Source organism: Lactuca saligna, chromosome 8 (assembly GCF_052625555.1).
Source record: "Lactuca saligna cultivar CGN05327 chromosome 8, ASM5262555v1, whole genome shotgun sequence".
Classification (NCBI taxonomy): Eukaryota; Viridiplantae; Streptophyta; class Magnoliopsida; order Asterales; family Asteraceae; genus Lactuca; species Lactuca saligna.
In genome coordinates, this window is record NC_136424.1 from 184,980,320 (window position 1) to 185,001,523 (window position 21,204).

Consider the following 21,204-nt stretch of genomic DNA (forward strand, 5'->3'; position numbering starts at 1 on the left):
TTTAACGTTTTGGACCGGCATATGAATATACTACGAAAAAGATTGAAATAATCAGTATAATTTAAACGATGAACCATCATTACTACATGCGTGTTCTTGTATCTCTGCCCCTTTTTCCCTAATGGAATGTCAATCACTACGTTTGTGAAGTCTATCAGAACTATACAAATGTATGCTATACATGACCTTGCAAAGATATTTCCAGTGAAAAGCTTTTGTCGGAAAATTTAAACTAAACCCACAAAATCCCCACAAAATAGAAACCCTATATGTAGCGACAAATTTCCGGCATTCCAACAGAAACATTGGTGTTGGAAATCGGTAGAAATTCTATCAAAAAACTGTCAAATACAAATGGAAATTAATTCAATTTATAAAGATTAACCGTACGTTAGAATCTTGTTTGAAATTACGAACAAAATAACTAAATCGGTCGGAAATACATTGGGAAATGTGTAATACTTTTCATGTGTAATAATAACAATAATAATAATAATAATAATAATAATATTATTATTATTATTATTATTGTTATTATTATTATTATTATGCATTTTAAATTACAATTATAATTATTACAATTAATGTTAATATTAATATTATTAATAACAATAATATTATTATTAATGTATTAATATGATAACACTACTAAAAAATAGACCTTTAATGACAGACTAACAATGACTCATATAAATGCATGTCATCTTTTAAGGTCATAAAATGAAAAAAAAAAAAAAAAACAATAAAGCACGGGAGAAACTTCTGGTGTTGTGTGTCATGCATTTTAAATTATTATCTCTAGTTTATTAATTCCATTAGAACTTAAATTTTCGTTTTTGAAGGGTTAAGATGAAGTTGTAATAAAATACTTTTTTTCGCCAAACACTTTTTTGATCTATTGTTATATTGTGATGAAATCTCAAACACATTGTTAGTGTTTTTCCAACTCATTGCCTCTCCTCTACTCAAACTCAAATCGATGTTTCTTCCTGATCAGGCTTATATCTGTGCCAACACTCAGGTTCTTTTTATGCTTCATTGCCATCATTCCAATCTGATTCTTTCAGCGCTTCATCAATGGTGCATATGTTCGTTAGGTACGGGTCAGTGGTGGTCTATTGAAAACATTGCAATTTGACTATGTTCGTGTTGGCCATAGGTTACTTCATTGCATGGTACGAACTTATTATTACATCATTTGATATAAACAAAGTTCTAATTATAAATTTGAGAAATTAGGGTTAATTTTTTATAGTATTTAGGCATCCGCCTCTTATGGTATTTGAATCTATTTATATTCTTAAATTGTTTAGCATTTTTTCCAACTTCTGCTATTCCATGAGTTATTTTACTGTATAGTTGAGTGGTTGATGATTATATATATATATATATATATATATATATATATATATATATATATATATATATATATTTGGTTTTCTAAACAACCAAAAAGGGAAATAGAGCATATGACTTTACTATGATCCAATTTCACTCTTTCCACTAATGGATAAGGAAAAAACAAGTCAATCAAAGGTAACCTTTTGTTAGCACATGGTTCCCATTGTAATCACTTATGGTATGGGAAACATAAGCAACGACAAATTACATTACACACACATAGAGATAATGAAGTGCTAGCTATAATGAATTAATTCAAATACATACAGTTCTTAGCTAAAGGTTTAATGTAGATTCCCAAATTAGAGTTACATAATCTAAAACTTCGTGTTTCTTGACATATATGTTTGCAGTGTTGTTTTTTATTTAGTAATGATACTAGAATCTTTAAACTTAATTATAAAAATCTATAAAGATAAAAGTTTAAATTAACATGAAAATTATGTAATTGGAAAACTTGCAGTGCTTTTGTACATGTTTAAGAGCATGTTTCTCCTCTTTTTTACCCTTGAGGTTCGTATAAAAATAATTTAATTTCAAGTGTCTTCTTCTTTCTCTATATAAATAAGTCATCTTGATTGTTATATCTTTGTTTTAATTTAATATTCAAAACATCACAGTACATTTATTACAATCGTGGGAATCATGAGAGGAGGTTGTTGTGTCATTACGTCGGGTCCTTCCCTTTCAAACCAGAAATACCTGAAATCATAAAGACAAACTATAAGCACAAAGTTTAGAGAGATCCCAAAGTACCACATACCAATCATGTAGGTGGGCTTAACCCTATGGTATATTCCAACCTAATATCCATAAATGAGCCTAATTTTGAGGCCCCGCCGTGGGGTGTATTTCAACCCGATCAACATATACGAGACTCGCCCTAGGACCTAGTAGTATGGTATCTTTCAACCCAATCATACAATAGTGGGCCCTACCATGCGGTCTGTTTCAACCCAACATACAAACACAAATTGTAACACCGTAAAATTTAAAACAAATTTTCACATTTTTAAACACATTTTTCCATACACATTTATCAACAAAATCCCATTGTATCATAACTGTGTTTCACAAAATATTTCCCAATATCAAAATACATAAAAATCCATGCGTGTTTCACAAAATATTTCCTAATATCAAAATACATAAAAATCCATGCCGGCACCTTCCCGCGATTATCACTGGAACCTGAAACACATAACACATAACACTGTAAGCATAAAGCTTAGTGAGTTCTCCAAAATACCATACATAACACATACTAGCCACCAGAGGCTATAACTCTGTGGGCCCATGGGCCCTAACTTTGTGGATCCTCTGGTCCTAACTCTGTGAACCTTTTGATTCTAACTTTGATATACTCTGATATACACAAGATAAAAACCACATAGAAATAATGCAGTACAACACATTACATAATAGTATACGATAACTCTGTCACATATCTCTAATTACCACTCAAGGTAAAGTATAGTGAGAAGACTCACCTCAGATGTCCCGGTAAATCAATAACTCGGTAGAAATACGATCTAGCCTCCACCTAAACACATAAAGTAATACTCTTATAAATATAACTCGCAGAACTAGACTTAACCCTCTCTAGGCACCCTCAGAAGGGTGAAAGGCCATTTTACCCCTCCTTTGGCTCAAAGGCCCTCATTGTTGACCAAACCCTAAAAGTCAACCAAATTCTACGGTCAAACGTTGATCCTACTCATCGAGTGCACTTGAGCAACTCGGCGAGTCCACATGTGTCCACTAACTCTTTTAGTCCCGTTTAACTCATCGAGTCCCTCCATTAACTCGACGAGTCCCTAGGTATTAATCGTGGGGCCACCCTGACTCAACTCGCCGAGTCTCAAGAACAACTCGGCGAGTACATGACATGCACAAACTCCATTGACCTCCTAAGCTCAGATCTGTTCCTTTAATCCATAGATCTGACCTTTCCAAGCATAATAATCACGTAAAGTCCAGACCTTGACACTCATATATCATCTAGAAGGTCTCATTTGGTGATTTAGCCCCAAAAATGACATTCTAAGCTCATAACTCCCAATATAACTCATAAAGCTCCAAGGGTTAAAGTCTCTGGACCTCTTTGAGTCTAGATCCAAAGCATAAACTCGAGAAGGGACCAATTACTCCACATAACCATCCTCAAAAGAGGTTAGAAAACCCTAACTCTAAGAATTAATTCCAAAACTGAAAAAGGTCTGAATAAATACCTCAAGTTGAAGTCTCTGGACTCTAAAACCACTAGAATCAAACCTCCTTCAGTCTCCTCTTGCTCTTGATCACCTTCTTCATGCTAAACCAAAGATAGAAATTTCAAATATAGCTTCTGCTTCCTCCCAAATGATTTAGCTCACTTAGGGTTCTCTCAAAGGACTGGTAGCCGCAATGGGGGATTATGAGTGCCCTTAAATAGGCTATAACCCTGGGGGATTAGGGTTTCACTAAACAACTTGGACTCGCTGAGTCTAGTAATGGACTCACTGAGTCCACTAATGGACTCGCCGAGTCCAGTCGCGAACCTGGATGATAATTCGCGACCCTACTCGGTGAGTCTAAGTATTAACTTGCCGAATTCCTTCACAAATTCCAAAAAATAAAATATTACAATAATATACTTGCGAGTCCGGATGTTACAATTCTCCTCCACTAGAATCAGACTTCGCCCTCGAAGTCTCATTCTACAAACAACTCTGGATGCGGCTCACGCATCTCGCACTCCGGCTCCCAATTCAGCTCTGACCCTTTCCTATGCTGCCACTGCACCTGCACCAGAGGCACTTCCTTGTTCCTCAAAACCTTGACCTTCCGATCTCTAATTGCCACCGGTCTTTCAACATAGTTCAGGCCCACATCCACCTGAATATCCTCTAACGGTACCACTGTTGACTCATCGGCTATACACTTTCTCAAGCACGATACGTGAAAAAGTGTCGTGAATCTAACCCAACTCCGCGGGAAGCTCCAAATGGTAGGTTACCCTACCTACTCTAGCGATCACCCTGAAAGCCCCAATATATCGACACCACAACTTACCCTTCTTCCTGAATCGGATCACTCCTTTCCAAGGAGAGACCTTCAAGAGTACGAAGTCACCGATTTGAAACTCGAGCTCGGACCGAAGCCTATCCATATAACTTTTCTAACGACTCTGAGCGGTCAACAAACTTTATCTGACCTGCTATATCTGCTCATTCGTCTGAAGCACAATCTCCGTACTACCCATCAAACATTTCCCTACCTCTCCCCAACAAATGGGGGTCTGGCACCTCCTCCCATACAACAACTCAAAGGGTGGCCTACTAATGCTCGAATGATGACTATTGTTGTAGGAAAACTCTGCCAATGGCAAATATGTGTCCCAACTCCTGAAATCCAACACACATGCTCGGAGCATTCCTCGAGCGTCTGGATCGTCCGCTCGCTCTGCCTGTCAGTCTGTGGGTGGTATGCGATACTAAAATGCAGCCTCGTACCCAACTCTTCATGCCATGATACCACCTCCCTCACGTACATCTTTGCCAATTTATTTGCGAAAGAGCTCTCATTGATAGCAAGGAAATGAGTGCTCTTCATCAACCGGTCTACAATCACGCAAATATCATCGATGCCCATCGTAGTCCTTGGAAATTTGGTGATAAAGTATATAGTAATCTGTTCCCACTTCCACTCAGGAACCTCTAACGGATGCAACTTACCATGCAGTCTCTAGTGTTCAGCCTTAACCCGGCGATAGGTTAGGCACCTCTCAACAAACCACGCAATATCCCTCTTCATACAAGGCCACCAATACTCCCTATTTAGGTCCAAATACATCTTAGTGGCCCCGAGGTGGATCAAGAACTTCGATCGATGTGCCTCTTCCATCAAAATGGTACGCGTTTGGCCCACAAACGATACCCAAATCCGACCCTGAAATGTCATAAGTCCCCGACTATCGGTAACGAACTCTAACACCTGCCCGATAACTCGCTCCCTCTTTTGGTTTTCTGGTCTCACAGCCTCAACCAGGGCCCCTCGAATGGTGTCCAACACTAGAGTCATCACAGTCAATCTCATAGAAACGTCTCGCATCGGGACGCTCTTCGTCCTACGACTCAGGGCATCGGCTACAACGTTAGCCTTACCCGGGTGGTACAGGATCTCACAATCATAATCCTTTACCACATCCAACCATCTCCTTTGCCGCATGTTCAGGCTGGGCTGATCCATCAAGTACTTCAGGCTCTTGTGATCCGTGTATATGGTACACCGGACCCCATATAGATAGTGACGCGAGATCTTGAGGGGCGAACACCACTGCCCCCAACTCTAAATCGAAGCATCACAATATACCACGAAGTCCTCCATTCCTTCAGGAAGGGCTAACATCGGGGCTTTGCATAACCTCTGATGAAGTGTCTCAAACGAGGCCTGTTGCTCTGGGCCCCATGAGAAATCAACGTCCTTCCGGGTCAACTTGGTGAGTGGCACGACAATCTTGGAGAAATTCCTGATAAATCTCCGATCATAGCCTACCAATCCTAGGAAACTCCTGATCTCTGTGGGTGACCTCGGCACCTCCCAACTCATCACTGCCTCAATCTTGGCCGGATCGACCAATATTCCTTTCTGGTTAACGAGATGCCCTAGGAACTGGACCTCTCGTAATCAAAAATCACACTTGGAGAATTTGGCGTAACCCTCTCCGATCTCAAAACTCCGAGGATCTCTCTTAGATGTTCCTCATGCTGTTCTTTGGATATCGAATACACCAATATTTCTTCAATGAATACGATCACCGAGCGATCCAACATCGGCCTACACACTCTGTTCATGAGGTCCATGAACACCGCTCACGCATTGGTGAGCCCGAAAGGCATCACCACGAACATGTAATGCCCGTAACGAGTCCTGAATGCTGTCTTCTGGATTTCCTCATCTCGCACCCTCACTTGATGATATCCCGACGTCAAATCGATCTTGTAGAACCAAGATGCTCCCTGTAACTAATCGAATAAATCATCGATCCTCGGTAACGGGTAACGGTTCTTCACTGTCACCTTGTTCAATTCCCTGTAATCAATGCACATTCGGTGTGAGCCATCCTTCTTCTTAACAAAAAGGTTAGGCGCTTCCCATGGTGAACTGCTCGACCGAATAAACCCCTTCCATAGCAGCTCCTGAAGCTGCGAGGATAACTCTTGCATCTCTAGAGGCGCAAGGCGATAAGGTGCCTTGGTGATAGGCGCAGCCCCCAAAACCAAATCGATGCTGAACTCAACCTACCTCTCGGGAGGCACACCTGGTAACTCTTCTGGAAATACGTGCGGGAACTCATGCACTATCGGAACCTCATCAACTGACCTTGGTCTCTCTGAACCAACCCTCGTATCCATCACATATGCTACAAATCCCTTACAACCCTACTGTAGACTCTGTCTCGCTCTAGCGGCTGAACAAAATGTCGACCCGAAACGCGTACCCTTTCCGTACACGGTAAGAACTCCCCCACTAGGGTCTCGTATGGTCACCAGCTGTCTCTCGCAGTCGATAACCGCTCTAAACTTGCTCAACCAGTCCATGCCAACGATGATATAGACATCTCCTATCAAAATAGGAACTAGATCAATTGGAAACTCAACGCCGAAAATCTCGAGTACACATCCTCGGATCACCTCGGTGGCATATACCACTCTCTCTTCAGCTATGGAAACTCTGAGAGGTCAACTCAACGCCTCTCGACTAATACTCATGTGCTGACTAAAAGCCAAAGATACAAAAGACCGACTCGCACCCGAGTCAAATAACACCAAGGTAGGTACAGAATTCACAAGAAAAGTCCCTACGCATATCATAATATAAGCACAATATCTCAACATATCATGTGCCACTCACTAGCAAATCTCTCATAAGCTCCTTGCTGCTATCTCAACACTTTCAAGCATTCCTAATAGCAAAATCCGTAGACTAAGGCATCATATATCAGGCCACTTAAGTCCTAATAAGAATACCTAGTCGTACTCTAACATGCATAATATAATTCATCATATAGCATAGCATAACATTTCTTGTACAACTTATTGTAAGGGTATTTTGGGAAATCGCCGTTCGGGCGCTGGCTGATCGTACACACGGCTTTGCCCTGTTTATTTCAAAACTCTTTTTAATCCTTTTTTTTTTTAAAACGAATTTACTATATTATCAAATCTTTTCCTCAAATCCTCAGTTTGAGTTCAGATATGCCCAAAGATGCATCCGAATCCCTCAAACCAAGGCTTTGATACCAAATTGTAACATCGTAAAATTTAAAACCAATTTTCACATTTTTAAGCACTTTTTTCCAAACACATTTATCAACAAAATCCCATTGTATCAAAACTTTGTTTCACTAAATATTTCCCAAGATCAAAATACATAAAAATCCATGCGTGTGTACGAATCATGTCGGTGCCTTAACGCGGTCATCACTAGAACTTGAAACACATAATGCATAACACTGTAAGCATAAAGCTTAGTGAGTTCCCCAAAATACCATACATAACACATACTAGCCACTCGAGGCTATAACACTGTGGGCTCTTGGGCCCTAACTCTGTGGACCCTCTGGTCCTAACTCTGTGAACCTTTTGGTTCTAACTCTGATATACTCTGATATACACATGATATAAACCACATAGAAATAACGCACTACAACACATCACATAATAGTATATGATAACTCTGTCACATATCTCTAATTACCACTCAAGGTAAAGTATAGTGAGAAGACTCACCTCAGATGTCCCGATAAATCACTAACTTGGTAGAAATACGATCTAGCCTCCGCCTAAACACATAAAGTAATAGTCTAACAAATATAGCTCGTAGAACTAGACTCAACCCTCTCTAGGAACCCTCAGAAGGGTGAAAGACCATTTTACCCCTCCTTTGGCTCAAAGGCCCTCATTGTTGACCAAACCCTAAAAGTCAACCAAAGTCAACGGTCAAACTTTGACCCGACTCGTCGAGTGCACTTGGGCAACTCGGCGAGTCCACATGTGTCGACTAACTCTTTTAGTCCCGTTTAACTCATCGAGTCCCTCCCTTTACTCGATGAGTCCCCAGGTATGAATCTCAGGGCCACCCCGACTCAACTCGCCGAGTCTCAAGAATAACTCGGCGAGTACATGCCATGCACAAAATCCATTGACCTCCTGAGGTCAGATCTGTTCCTCTAATCCATATATCTGGCCTTTCCAAGCATAATAATCATGTAAAGTCCAGACCGTGACACTCATATATCATCTAGATGGTCTCATTTGGTGATTTAACCCCAAAAATGACTCTCTAAGCTCATAACTCCCAAGATAACTCATAAAGCTCCAAGGGTTAAGGTCTCTGGACCTCTTTAAGTCCAGATCCAAAGCATAAACTCGACAAGGGACCAATTTGTGACATTCCCAAAATCATGGCCAGAAAAGACCGGTTTTGTTTATACTTTATTTCAAAATCAGAGTAAACTTTTAATATAAGAGTTTCGGAATTTGTCCCAAAACAATATTATGATAAAGATTTATCAAAAGCATTTCTATAGAAATGTATTTCATTAAAAAGACTCGGCATGTCATGTTCGATACAGTACATAAGTATAAACTATACAACATAGGCCTTACTACACTATTTCGTATTTACAGGCATAAAATCCATTAATCTCTTATCCCAAGACATCACATGTGTGCTCATGCGCCACTACCTGTAATAGAAGAAACTGAGTGGGTCAGGATTGGGAGCCTGGTGAGCACATAGGGTTTCAACCCACAATAAATAAGTTTATTAACTTTATCAAACCAAATAAACCCAATTACCCATTCCAGTTATCCTCACTTTACGTCCATAAGACATCTAACACAAGGGACCTAGTCTAAGGACTATCATCGGGATAGACAGTACTGGAAGGGGGATTCCTCAGCTGTAAATGTCCTTAAGGCAACCATGTGGGGGATGGAGTACATCTGGTGTGCACACAATTCAAATAAACACCTACAGGTTGCGAGCCTGCTAGTGTTCCACTGGACTATCTAGAATAGTCTGTGGTCGTCATCTATACTCCGCTAGATAACTGGATGATCATTAACATCTATAACGAGGCCTCTCATTATTTCATTTTGTCAGACAACAACTATTACATCTACCCATGTTTTACCCAACACAATTTGTAGATATAAAATACATATACAGTTTAAATCATTGAAAACATGTATAAAACGTTCATCCAACATAGATAGCAAGTATTCAGATAATATGCACACATAGCAGGTAATTTATATAAAATACTTCATATCTATGTGTAAGCTGCATGTAACTATGCACTCACCTGAGAAGGTGGTGACTCGGTACTCGGACAGCGCTTCATTTACTGTAAAATAATTTCCTTCGACGAAACCTAGTATTATCACCACTAGATTTTAGTCTAATATTACCGTGACTAATTATTAGTCATATTATTATTATTATTACATAAGCGTTTAAACAATACTTTCCAACCACTATGTACAGACAGGGGCTAGACATAAAACACCGGAGGACGGGACCATTTTGGCGTATAGCGCTTCTGAAATCCAACTACCCTATGCGGCCCTTTAAACTAGATTCCTCGTACCGCGAGTAGTTAAAAAGATATTATAACAACACTTATATAAGTCATAATAATAGCTCAAATATTTATTATAAATTTATAATAACAATACTAATTTTAAATATGAACTATATTTTAAAATAGGGTAACCATAACATACTTACAAGGGGATTTTAGCTAGGAGTCGGGCTCTGCAGGGGCAGAACTTTGTCGCTGAATCTTTCTAAGAAAGATTCATGCAGTGCTTCAGCACTCACATTACTATACTAAGACTACAGAAAGAGAAGTCGAATCACGAGGGACTGAAATGCTCGGGGGATAAGGAGAGAAAGACTCTTGAATCAAGAGAATGGTGCAAGAAATATGAGAGCCCAAGCCTCTTATTTATAGTAATTGAATTTACAAAACGTACCCTCCATAATTACTTAATGACCTTATAGTTATATAAACAACTAAACACCCTTCATAATACTATTTTAAATAGATTTCACGATATATGCACTAAACTAATGTCGAAAGAACTCAACATTAGTTTTATAATGACCGCATCGTCGATACCTTTCTAATGATATATACATATGTATATATATGTGTACGTATATATGATTTATACTTTACTTTAGTACGTAAATACGCTATTATAATTTGTTACTCGTTCATACGAACTCCGTTTTTGACCTTATTTATATCCACGCGTAGGTGGAGACGTACTCTACAACTTTCGTTTAGACTCCGTCGGCTAATTTTGACTTTATTTTTCAAGTTATATTTTTAATAGGTCGGGAAAGGATTGGTCCGTTAAAATCTCATAACTTCTTTATCCGATGTCCATTTTCGTCTGTCTTTTTATCGTTACGCTACTAATAATGAGATCTTCGATTCTCGTTTAGGTTGTGTCGGCTAAAAACCGCTCGATCTAATACTCGAACTTCGGACTGCCGAAATTTCGAAAAATCATAACTTCCTCATAATAAGTCAGATTTGGGCGTTTTTTTTATGGATGCTCTCAGTTTAACATATTCTACGACTTTCACTTAGATTACTAAGGCTAAAAGAAGCCCTATCATAAATTCACTATTTACGTCTCACGGTGTCGTGCCAGTTTTGCCGTATAACTTCGACGGGCCATAACTTTTTCATTATAACTCGGATTTCGACGCACTTTATATGTACAGAAACCTTGTAACATATACTAAAACTTGGTTGAGATTATTTATTCTTAATAATCTTTTGTCGAAAAGTTGTTTTCGATCCCTATTTCCTTTAAATTGACTAGCTCGGATCTACGGGCATTACAATTATCTCCGCCTTAGGATGATTACGTCCCGGAATCATCAAAGAAACATGATTGTATAATGACTTCATACGTTATCTCTTCATCCTGGGTAATAACTGTAACTTCTATGTTCCTTCGAACGAGTATCTAATTCTTGGACTCCTGGACTGCAGGCGGTGCTCGGTCTTGCACCTGCTCTTTAGACTTTCAATCGTTACCTTCGTGTCACAACCTCATTCTTTATCAGAGACTCCTTCTTCTTCTTAACAACTTAGGATAAGTTAATTTGATTACTACAATTGACCAATGTGTCATATTCTAATGACCTATCATCGGATGTAGCAATGCTTAGACTCACGTCTCTTAGAGTCAAATTCCGGAATGGAAAGTGCCTTCTTTCTTCGTCTAATGTGATATAATCGCATTTTAACATGTAGCATTTCTAGCTACCAACTTCTTTAACAACAAGCGTGATACTTCTATTGATCGCTTTGATTTCAACCGTTTGGTTAAAGTTGGACGCTACATCAACTTGGTTCTCTGAACCACGTAACCTACTCATCGTAGTCGGACTCAATGTGATATGACGACCAGGGTCAGGATAACAACAATCTTCTTAGTCATTACCGAAACAATGGTAACGACATACTTGAATAAAACAAATCAATTATTAGTTTCTTGGTAACCTTGTGACTTTCCCTGATCCAAGTGTGAGTGCTGTGGTCCCAGTATTATATGCCTCTACTACCTTTCACACCTACTCATACTCGTACCAAGTATTGTCCAGTAGTTTTCCATGTCACCATACAAGAAAATAACATAGAAACTTAACACATAAAATATCAAAATGAAGGTTTTATATTATTCCTTGAAACGATTACATGGGTGTTCAAGTTCACCCTAGATTATGCCTCTAATAGGCTACACCATATGACACTATCTACATGGCTTCTTCATAACTAGATCTCCATGTATCCATCCTCACTCCTGATTCCTTGCATCATCAGCTGCTTCGTCTAGGATCATATAGAATGCTGTTGCCTTTGGTTTTGGCGGAATGTTTGGTCTTGCCGCCTCTTTCTTTTTCGGGCAATCCTTAGCAACATGACCTTCTTCACGGCATTCATAACACACCCTTTTGTTGGCGGTGCACTCGTTGGCGTAATGTCCGGTCTTCCCACACTTGTAGCAAGTCACTTCTTCGCTACATTTTCCAAAGTGATTCTTTTTGCACTTCTGGCACCATTTTAATTTGTTTCCTCCTCCATTAAACTCATTTCAACCAAACTTGATCTTCTTATTGGGCCTCGTAGACCCCTCAAACTTCCTTTTTTCGCAAACCTCAATCTTGTTGTCAGCTCTTCCCTTAATCATATCTTCCACAGACTTGGCAGCCCAGATAGTTGCCTCCAGAGTAGGTGCATGATGCACTGGCACCGCGTACTCCCATGGAAGTCCCTTTGCGTACTTGTCGATTTTCGTCAGCTGATCCGGAACAAGGTGCAAGGCGAACTCCATTTTCTCTGTGAAGTTGTTGGTGTATTCATCAATTGGCATGCTTCCTTTCTTCAAGGTCAGGAACCGGTTCTCTAGCTCGAGTAAGTTTTGAGCTGAGCAGTACTTTCGTTTAAATTGCACCACAAACTCCGCCCATGCCAGTTGTAGGGGCTCATTAGGGCTGAAAGTCTTCCCTAGGGTATTCCACCAGCAAACTAAGCCTCCTTGAACCTGACATACTGCAAACGTGGTCTGTAGTTTTCCTCTGCAACCGCATGTCATGAAGGCTAACTCCATCTCCGAGATCCAATCCATGACCCCGATCGGATCTTCCTTTCCCGTGAAAGTCGAGGGCTTGCAAGTCAGAAAATCCTTGTACTTGCATCCATTCCTCTCGACTCCGTCATCTTGGTTGTTTTGTTCAGCTATTGGTGGGTTGACTTGTCCAATAGTCCCACTGTAGTTTCCCTCCTCAGTCTGCCCTTCGTTCAATTCGGGCTGTTCGATCTGAATAGTCGCTTCCTCTGGATTTTGCTGGAGCAAACGTCTGGTTTCCTCCATTTGATGAACCAACATTGCATGGATCATCGCTTGCACTCCAGCCATCATTATTGGCACAACAGCGGCTTCCACAACCTGTATTTGCTCAATCACTGGGGGATGATCTCGGTTCCCATTAGCATTCATGTTTCCGCTATGGGTCCTTGCCATCTTGATCTATACACCGAATAAGGTGAATCTAGATCTTTATTTAGGATTGATGTTTAAATCATCCTTATCACTCCGAAACGTTTATATGCTAGTTCTAATATCGTAGTTAAACGCTTAGAATCCTAAACACATAAGGTTTCCAGATCCGGTCGGCAACAGACGATTGATCCGAACAAATAATAGCATGTCAGGCACAAAGCATTTAGCACATCAAAGCAGTTTAGGCATAATTCCTAAAATAAGCTAGTGCTCACACCTCACAACCATCGCTTAGCATTCTAAGTTTAAGTCTAGAAATCCTACGAATTCCTAGTTCGCTTAAACTAATGCTCTGATACCAACTGTGACATCCCCAAAATCACGACCATAAAAGACCGGTTTTGTTTATACTTTATTTCAAAATCAGATTAATCTTTTAATAAAAGAGTTGCGGAATTTGTCCCAAAACAATATTATGATAAAGATTTATCAAAAGCATTTCCATAGAAATGTATTTCATTAAAAAGACTCGGGATGTCATGTTCGATACTGTACATAAGTATAAACAATACAACATAGGCCTTACTACATTATTCCGTATTTACAGGCCTAAAATCCATTAATCTCTTATCCCAAGACATCACATCTAAGTTTATGCGCCATTACCTGTAATACAAGAAACTGAGTGGGTCAGACTTGGGAGCCTGGTGAGCACATAGGGTTTTCAACCCACAATAAATAATTTTATTAACTATATCAATCCAAATAAACCCGATTACCTATTCCTGTTATCCTCACTTTACGTCCCTAAGACATCTAACACAAGGGTCCTAGTCTAAGGACTATCATCGGGATGGACATTACTGGTAAGGGGATTCCTCAGCCGTAAATGTCCTTAAGGCAACCATGTGGGTGATGGAGTACATCTGGTGAGCACACAGTTCAAATAAGCGCACAGTTCGTATAAACACCTACAGGTTGCGAGCCTGCTAGTGTTCCACTGGACTGTCTAGAATAGTCCATGGTCATCATCTATACTCCGCTAGATGACTGGATCATCATTAACATCTATAATGAGGCCTCTCATTATTTCATTTTGTTACACAGCAACTATTACATCTACCCATGTTTTACCCAACACAATTTCTAGATATAAAATACATATACAGTTTAAATCATTGAAAACATGTATAAAACGTTCATCCAGCATATATAGCAAGTATTCAGATAATATGCACACATAGCAGGTAATTTATATAAAATACTTCATATCTATGTGTAAGCTGAAGGTAACTATGCACTCATCTGATAAGGTGGTGACTCGGTACTCAGACAGAGCTTCGTTACTTTAAAATAATTTCCTTCGATGAAACATAGTATTATCACCACTAGATTTTAGTCTAATATTACCGTGACTAATTATTAGTCTTATTATTATTATTATTATTATTATTATTATTATTATTATTATTATTATTATTATTATTATTATTATTATTATATAAGCGTTTAAACAATACTTTCCAACCACTATGTACTGACAGGGACCAGACATAAAACACCGGAGGGCAGGAGCATTTTGGTCTATAGAACTTCTGAAATCCAATAACCATATGCGGCCCTTTAAAACAGATTCCACGTACTGCGAGTAGTTAAAAAGATATTATAACGACACTTATATAAGTCATAATAATAGCTCAAATATTTATTATAAATTTATAATAACAATACTAATTTTAAATATAAACTATATTTTAAAATAGGTTAAGCATAACTTACTTACAAGGGGATTTTAGCTAGGAGTCGGGCTTTGCAGGGGCAGAACTTCATCACTGAATCTTTCTAAGAAAGATTTGTGCAGCGCTTCAACGCTCACCTTACTATAGTAAAACTACATAAAGAGAAGTTGAATCATGAGGGACCGAAATGCTCGGGGGATAAGAATAGAAAGACTCTTGAATCAAGAGAATGGTGTAAGAAATATGAGAGCCCAAGCCTCTTATTTATAGTAATTGAATTTACAAAAGCTACCCTCCAGAATTACTTAATGACCTTATAGTTATATAAACAACTAAACACCCCTTCATAATACTATTTTAAATAGATTTAACGATATTTGCACTAAACTGATGGCGAAAGAACTCAACATTAGTCTTATAATGAGCGCATCGTCGATACCTTTCTAATGGTATATTCATATGTATATATATGTGTACGTATATATGATTTATACTTTATTTTAATATGTAAATATGCTATTATAATTTGTAACTCTTTCATATGAACTCCGTTTTTGACGTTATTTATATCCACGCGTAGGTGGAGACGTACTCTACAACTTTCGTTTAGACTCCGATGGCTAATTTTGACTTTATTTTTAAAGTTATATTTTTAATAGGCCGGGACAGGATTGGTCCGTTAAAATCTCATAACTTCCTTATCCGATGTCCATTTTCGTCTTTCTTTTTATCGTTACACTACTAATAACGAGATCTTCGATTCTAGTTTAGGTTGTGTCGGCTAAAAACCGCTCGATCTAATACTCTAACTTCGGGTTGTACACCGCTAAGCCGAAACTTCGAAAAATCATAACTTCCTCATAAGAAGTCAGATTTTGGCGTTCTTTTTATGGACGCTCTCAGGTTCACATATTCTACGACTTTAGTTTAGATTACTAAGGCTAAAAGAAGCTATATCATAAATTCACTATTTACGTCTCCCGGTGTCGTGCCTGTTTTGCCGTAAAACTTCGACGGGCCATAACTTCAACGTTATAACTCGGATTTTGACGCTCTTTATATGTACGGAAACCTTGTAACATATACTAAAACTTGGTTGAGATTATTTATTCTCAATAATCTTTTTTCCAAAAGTCATTTTCGACCTCTATTGCCTCTAAATTGACTAGCCTAGATCTACGGGCGTTACACAATTGCTCCACTTAACCATCCTTAAAAGAGGTTAGAAAACCCTAACTCTAAGAATCAATTTCAAAACTTAAGAAGGTCCAAATAAATACCTCGAGTTGAAGTCTCTAGACTCTGAAACCACTAGAATCACACCTACTTCAGTCTCCTCTTGCTCTTGATCACCTTCTTCTTGCTAAACCAAAGATAGAAAGATCAAATATAGCTTATCCTTCCTCCCAAACGATTTTGCTCACTTAGGGTTCTCTCAAGGGACTGGTAGCCGCAATGGGGGATTATGAGTGCCCTTAAATAGGCTCCAACCCCGGGGGATTAGGGTTTCACGAAACAACGTGGACTCGCTAAGTCCACTAATGGACTCACCGAGTCCAGTCGCGAACCCGGATGATAATTTGCAACCCTACTCGGCGAGTCTAAGCATCAACTCGCCGAGTTGCTTCACAAATTCCAAAAAATAAAATATTACAATAATATACCTGGGAATCCAGATGTTACACAAATATAAACTACATATCACCTATCATCCCAGATACACAATAATGGGTCGACATTGGTGCGTTCGACCCATGGATACATTGAGAAATCTTACCTCACATACATATAAAAGCTGAAACAACTCGCTGCTTCGAAACTAACTCGACCGGTCACCTTTACAAATAATAGTGAAGAAAACACAAATTATAGAGGGAAATACTCAAAATACCTCTAAGTCAAACTTTATCAAAATCCTAGCCAAATAGTCGACTCGCAAATGAAGTTGTAACATCCATAAAATTCGAGCCAATTTAATACGTTTTAAATCATTTCAAACCATTCAGTTATTACAGTTTGTTTTCAAAATAGGTTAAACATCAGAGTTCCTAGAAAACATAATCATCAATCGAGGAAGTGTACAGTCATGACATCGCCTTCCCGCGGTTATCCGTTGTACCTGAAACAATAATCTGAAACAGTAAGATCGAAGGCTTAGTGAGTTACCATCAAAATAACAACTCCATACCGATATAACCATAACATAAAACATATAAGTAAACAGAACAACCATGCATCTCGAGTCTACAGTGTGACTGATCTGCCCGTACCTGGCCTTCAGTCAACCTTGTTTACTCTCTGAGTCTACAATATGCATAATGAGCTTTCAGTCGGACTGGACTGCCTCGCAGGCCCTCAGTCTAACTGGACCGTTCTCCGAGCCTTCGGCACGTCTGGACTGTCTCACAAGGCCTTCACCCTATCCGGACCGCTCGTTGGGCCTTCGCACTGACTATGTGCCACCCTAGGCCTGCAATGTATTTGGTCTGCCTTGGGTATGTTGGTCTTTAGCACATAGTAGGACCACCTCAACCCAACCCCCAATCAAACAACCATGTGTACATATAACAGATAACCACATAACAGTCTACAGACAACAAAGCCATCTAATATATCAATAGCATTCCAACATTCTATAACTAGGATACCGACCTAACCGGTCACTAACATAGCATCCTCCTATATACCGGGATACCAACCTAAAACAGGTCACTAAACATAATACCATCCTAACTACCAGGATGCAGATCTAACAAATCAATAAGCTTAATACCATCCTAACTCGGGTTGAGATCCCCAAAGTACCACATACCAATCATGTAGCTAGGCTTAAGCCTATGGTATATTCCAACCTAATATACATATATGGGCCTAATTCTGAGGTCCCGCCCTGGGGTGTATTTCAAACCGATCAACATATACATGACTCGCCCTAGGGCCTAGTAGTATGGTATCTTTCAACCCAATAATACAATAGTGGGCCATACCATGCGGTCTGTTTCAACCCAACATACAAACACAAATATAAGCTACATATCAGCTATACACAATAATGGGTCGGCATTGGTGCATTCGACCCATGGATACAGTGAGAAATCTTACCTCACAGACATATAAAAGCTGAGATAACTCGCTGCTTTGAAACTAACTCAATCGGTAACCTTTACAAATAATAGCGAACAAAACACAGATTATAGAGGTAAATACTCAAAATACCTCTAAGTCAAACTTTATCAAAATCATGGCCAAAGAGTCAACTCACAAATGAAATTGTAACATCCATAAAATTCGAGCCAATTTAAAACATTTTAAATCATTTCAAACCATTCAGTTATTACAGTTTGTTTTCAAAATTGTTTAAACATCATAGTTCACAGAAAACATAATCATTAATCGAGGAAGTGTACAGTCATGACTTCGCCTTCCCACGGTTATCCGCTGTACCTGAAACAATAATCTGAAACTGTAAGCTTGAAGACTTAGTGAGTTACCATCAAAATACCAACTTCATACCGATATAACCATAACATATAACATATAAGTAAACAGAACAACCATGCATCTCGAGTCTATAGTGTGACCGAATCGCCCGTACCTGGCCTTCAGTCAACCTGGTTTACTTTCTGAGTCTACAATATGCATAATGAGCCTTCAGGCTGATTGGAGCGCCTTGCAGGCCTTCAGTCTATCTGGACCGTTCTCCGAGCCTTCGACATGTCTGGACCGCCTTGCAAGGCCTTCATCCTATCCGGACCGCTCGTTGGGCCTTCGAACTGAACATGTGCCACCCTGGGCCTGAAGTGTATTTGGTCCGCCCTGGGTATGTTGGCCTTTAGCACAAAGTAGGAGTGCCTCAACCCAACCCGCAATCAAACAACCATGTGCACATATAACAGATAACCACATAACAGTCTAGAGACAACAAAGCGATCTAACATATCAATAGCATAGCAACATCCTATAACTAGGATACCGACCTAACCGGTCACTAACATAGCATCATACTATATACCAGGATAACAACCTAAACCGGGTCACTAAACATAATACCATGCTAACTACCATGATACAGATCTAACAAATCATTAAGCATAATACCATCCTATCTACCAGGATGCAGATCTAACAAATCAATAAGCATATCAAGCAAGTACCAGTATACAATTCGAAAAAGGGCCAACCTTGGTGCCTTAGACCCTGTTGATATAGCGAGGATAACTCACCTCGCACTTTCAATTTGATCTAAAGAGTCAAACTCCCGAATTGATGCCTCACCAAAAATCCCAAATAGCTGATCTCTCGACTCCCAAAGCTATCAATACCAAAATATCACTTAGTTCAAAACAATAATCATCCTTAGGGCAAAATAACCATTTTACCCCTAGTCCAACTTGGTCCATATCTAAGGCTCAAAATCATAATATCAAAAGCCCAACACCGGATGACCTTCCCAAACCCATTAGTGGCCCATTAATGGCCCAATTTGCAAAATTGGGCCCAATCCCTCTTATTGGCCTTACCCTAAGCCCAAACATCTTCTTGGACGACATTATTTGGCTCTTGATAGCCCACTAAGGCACAAAGGACCAAAATCCCCTTACATAGCCCAAACCGAGGCCCAAAATCCATAAGGCCCATAACTGATGAGTACGATGGGCATACTCCTATGTACGCTAAGCGTACTGGCCAAATGGTGCGTATGTTGGGTGTACCTGCTTGTACACTCAACATACTCCCATGTTAAGTCATTTTCCTATTAAGTGCTTATTACTCAAATTCAGAAGCTACAATCACAAATCCAAGTCCTTTCCAACGTTTTAATCTATAAAGTCACTGACTTGGTGACTTTACATGCCCCAAACAAGTCGAAACTCCAAAAATGATATTCTACTTCCATGAAAGTGGTCTTAACTCTAGCATGAACCCATTAAGACCACCAACATGATGACTTTCTATCCTAAGGAGTCATTTAGCACTACGGGTGGTAACCTATAGCCTAGAAGCAGGATTTGGACTAAAAAGCTTCAACCTTTGGACCAAAATGACTTCAAAACTAAATCCAAATAGATCTAATCACTCTTAGATAAAGTTTATAGCTTTATACCTCCAAAGTGATATGAAATGGAACCCCAAACTCGGATGCATTGCTTCCTTTTTGATCCACCACCTTGTGATACTCTTCACTTGCTTGGAAATGGCTTCACAATCACAAAAATGCTCTTTAACGACCCCCAAAACTCCAAGAACACTCAAGGGAGGGTCACGGTTTTGTGGTAGCTGTATGAAGATGAGAGGGAGGCTGATAATTGTGGTGTTAAGTTCTTTATATAGCGGCATGCTCTAAAAATTAGGGTTTAGGGTCTCTGAAAGTATGGTAGGCGTACCTCTCGTACCCTGGGTGTACTCCTCCCCATACCCACGATCATTTACTCCACTAAGCTGGGTGTACACTAGCTTATGTTGGGCATACCCATCTGGACACGTTCATGCTTCACTTGCATGCATGGGACTTGCTTGCCAAACATTTCTATTAGGGAACATTTTTGCCAAATGCTTTAAACTGCTATAACTTTTAAATTCTAAGTCCCTTTCTGATGAACTTTATATCCACAAAAGGTGTCGAGAAGCCCTACGCTCCTGATGACACTTCCAAGCCTTAAAATTCCGAATAAGTCTCGGGACCTAAAATACTGAATCGCTCATACCATGGACCTCTGACACCACCACAAAGTTCTTTTGAAAAAGGGGTTATACAACTCTCCCCCACTTAAGTTCGACTTCTTCCTCAAAGTCCGCTACCGCCAACTTCCCCACAACCTCTCACGGTGCTTCGATACGATTGGGAATCCTTGGTGCTGATAGGATAAAGCATCCTTCATATCCCAAAATATCAAACATAATGAATCCACTAATGAACAAGAACTCTCATTCCAAAGAAGACGATTCCACAATCCCATGTGGCATACAACCCTTTACCACTTAAAATC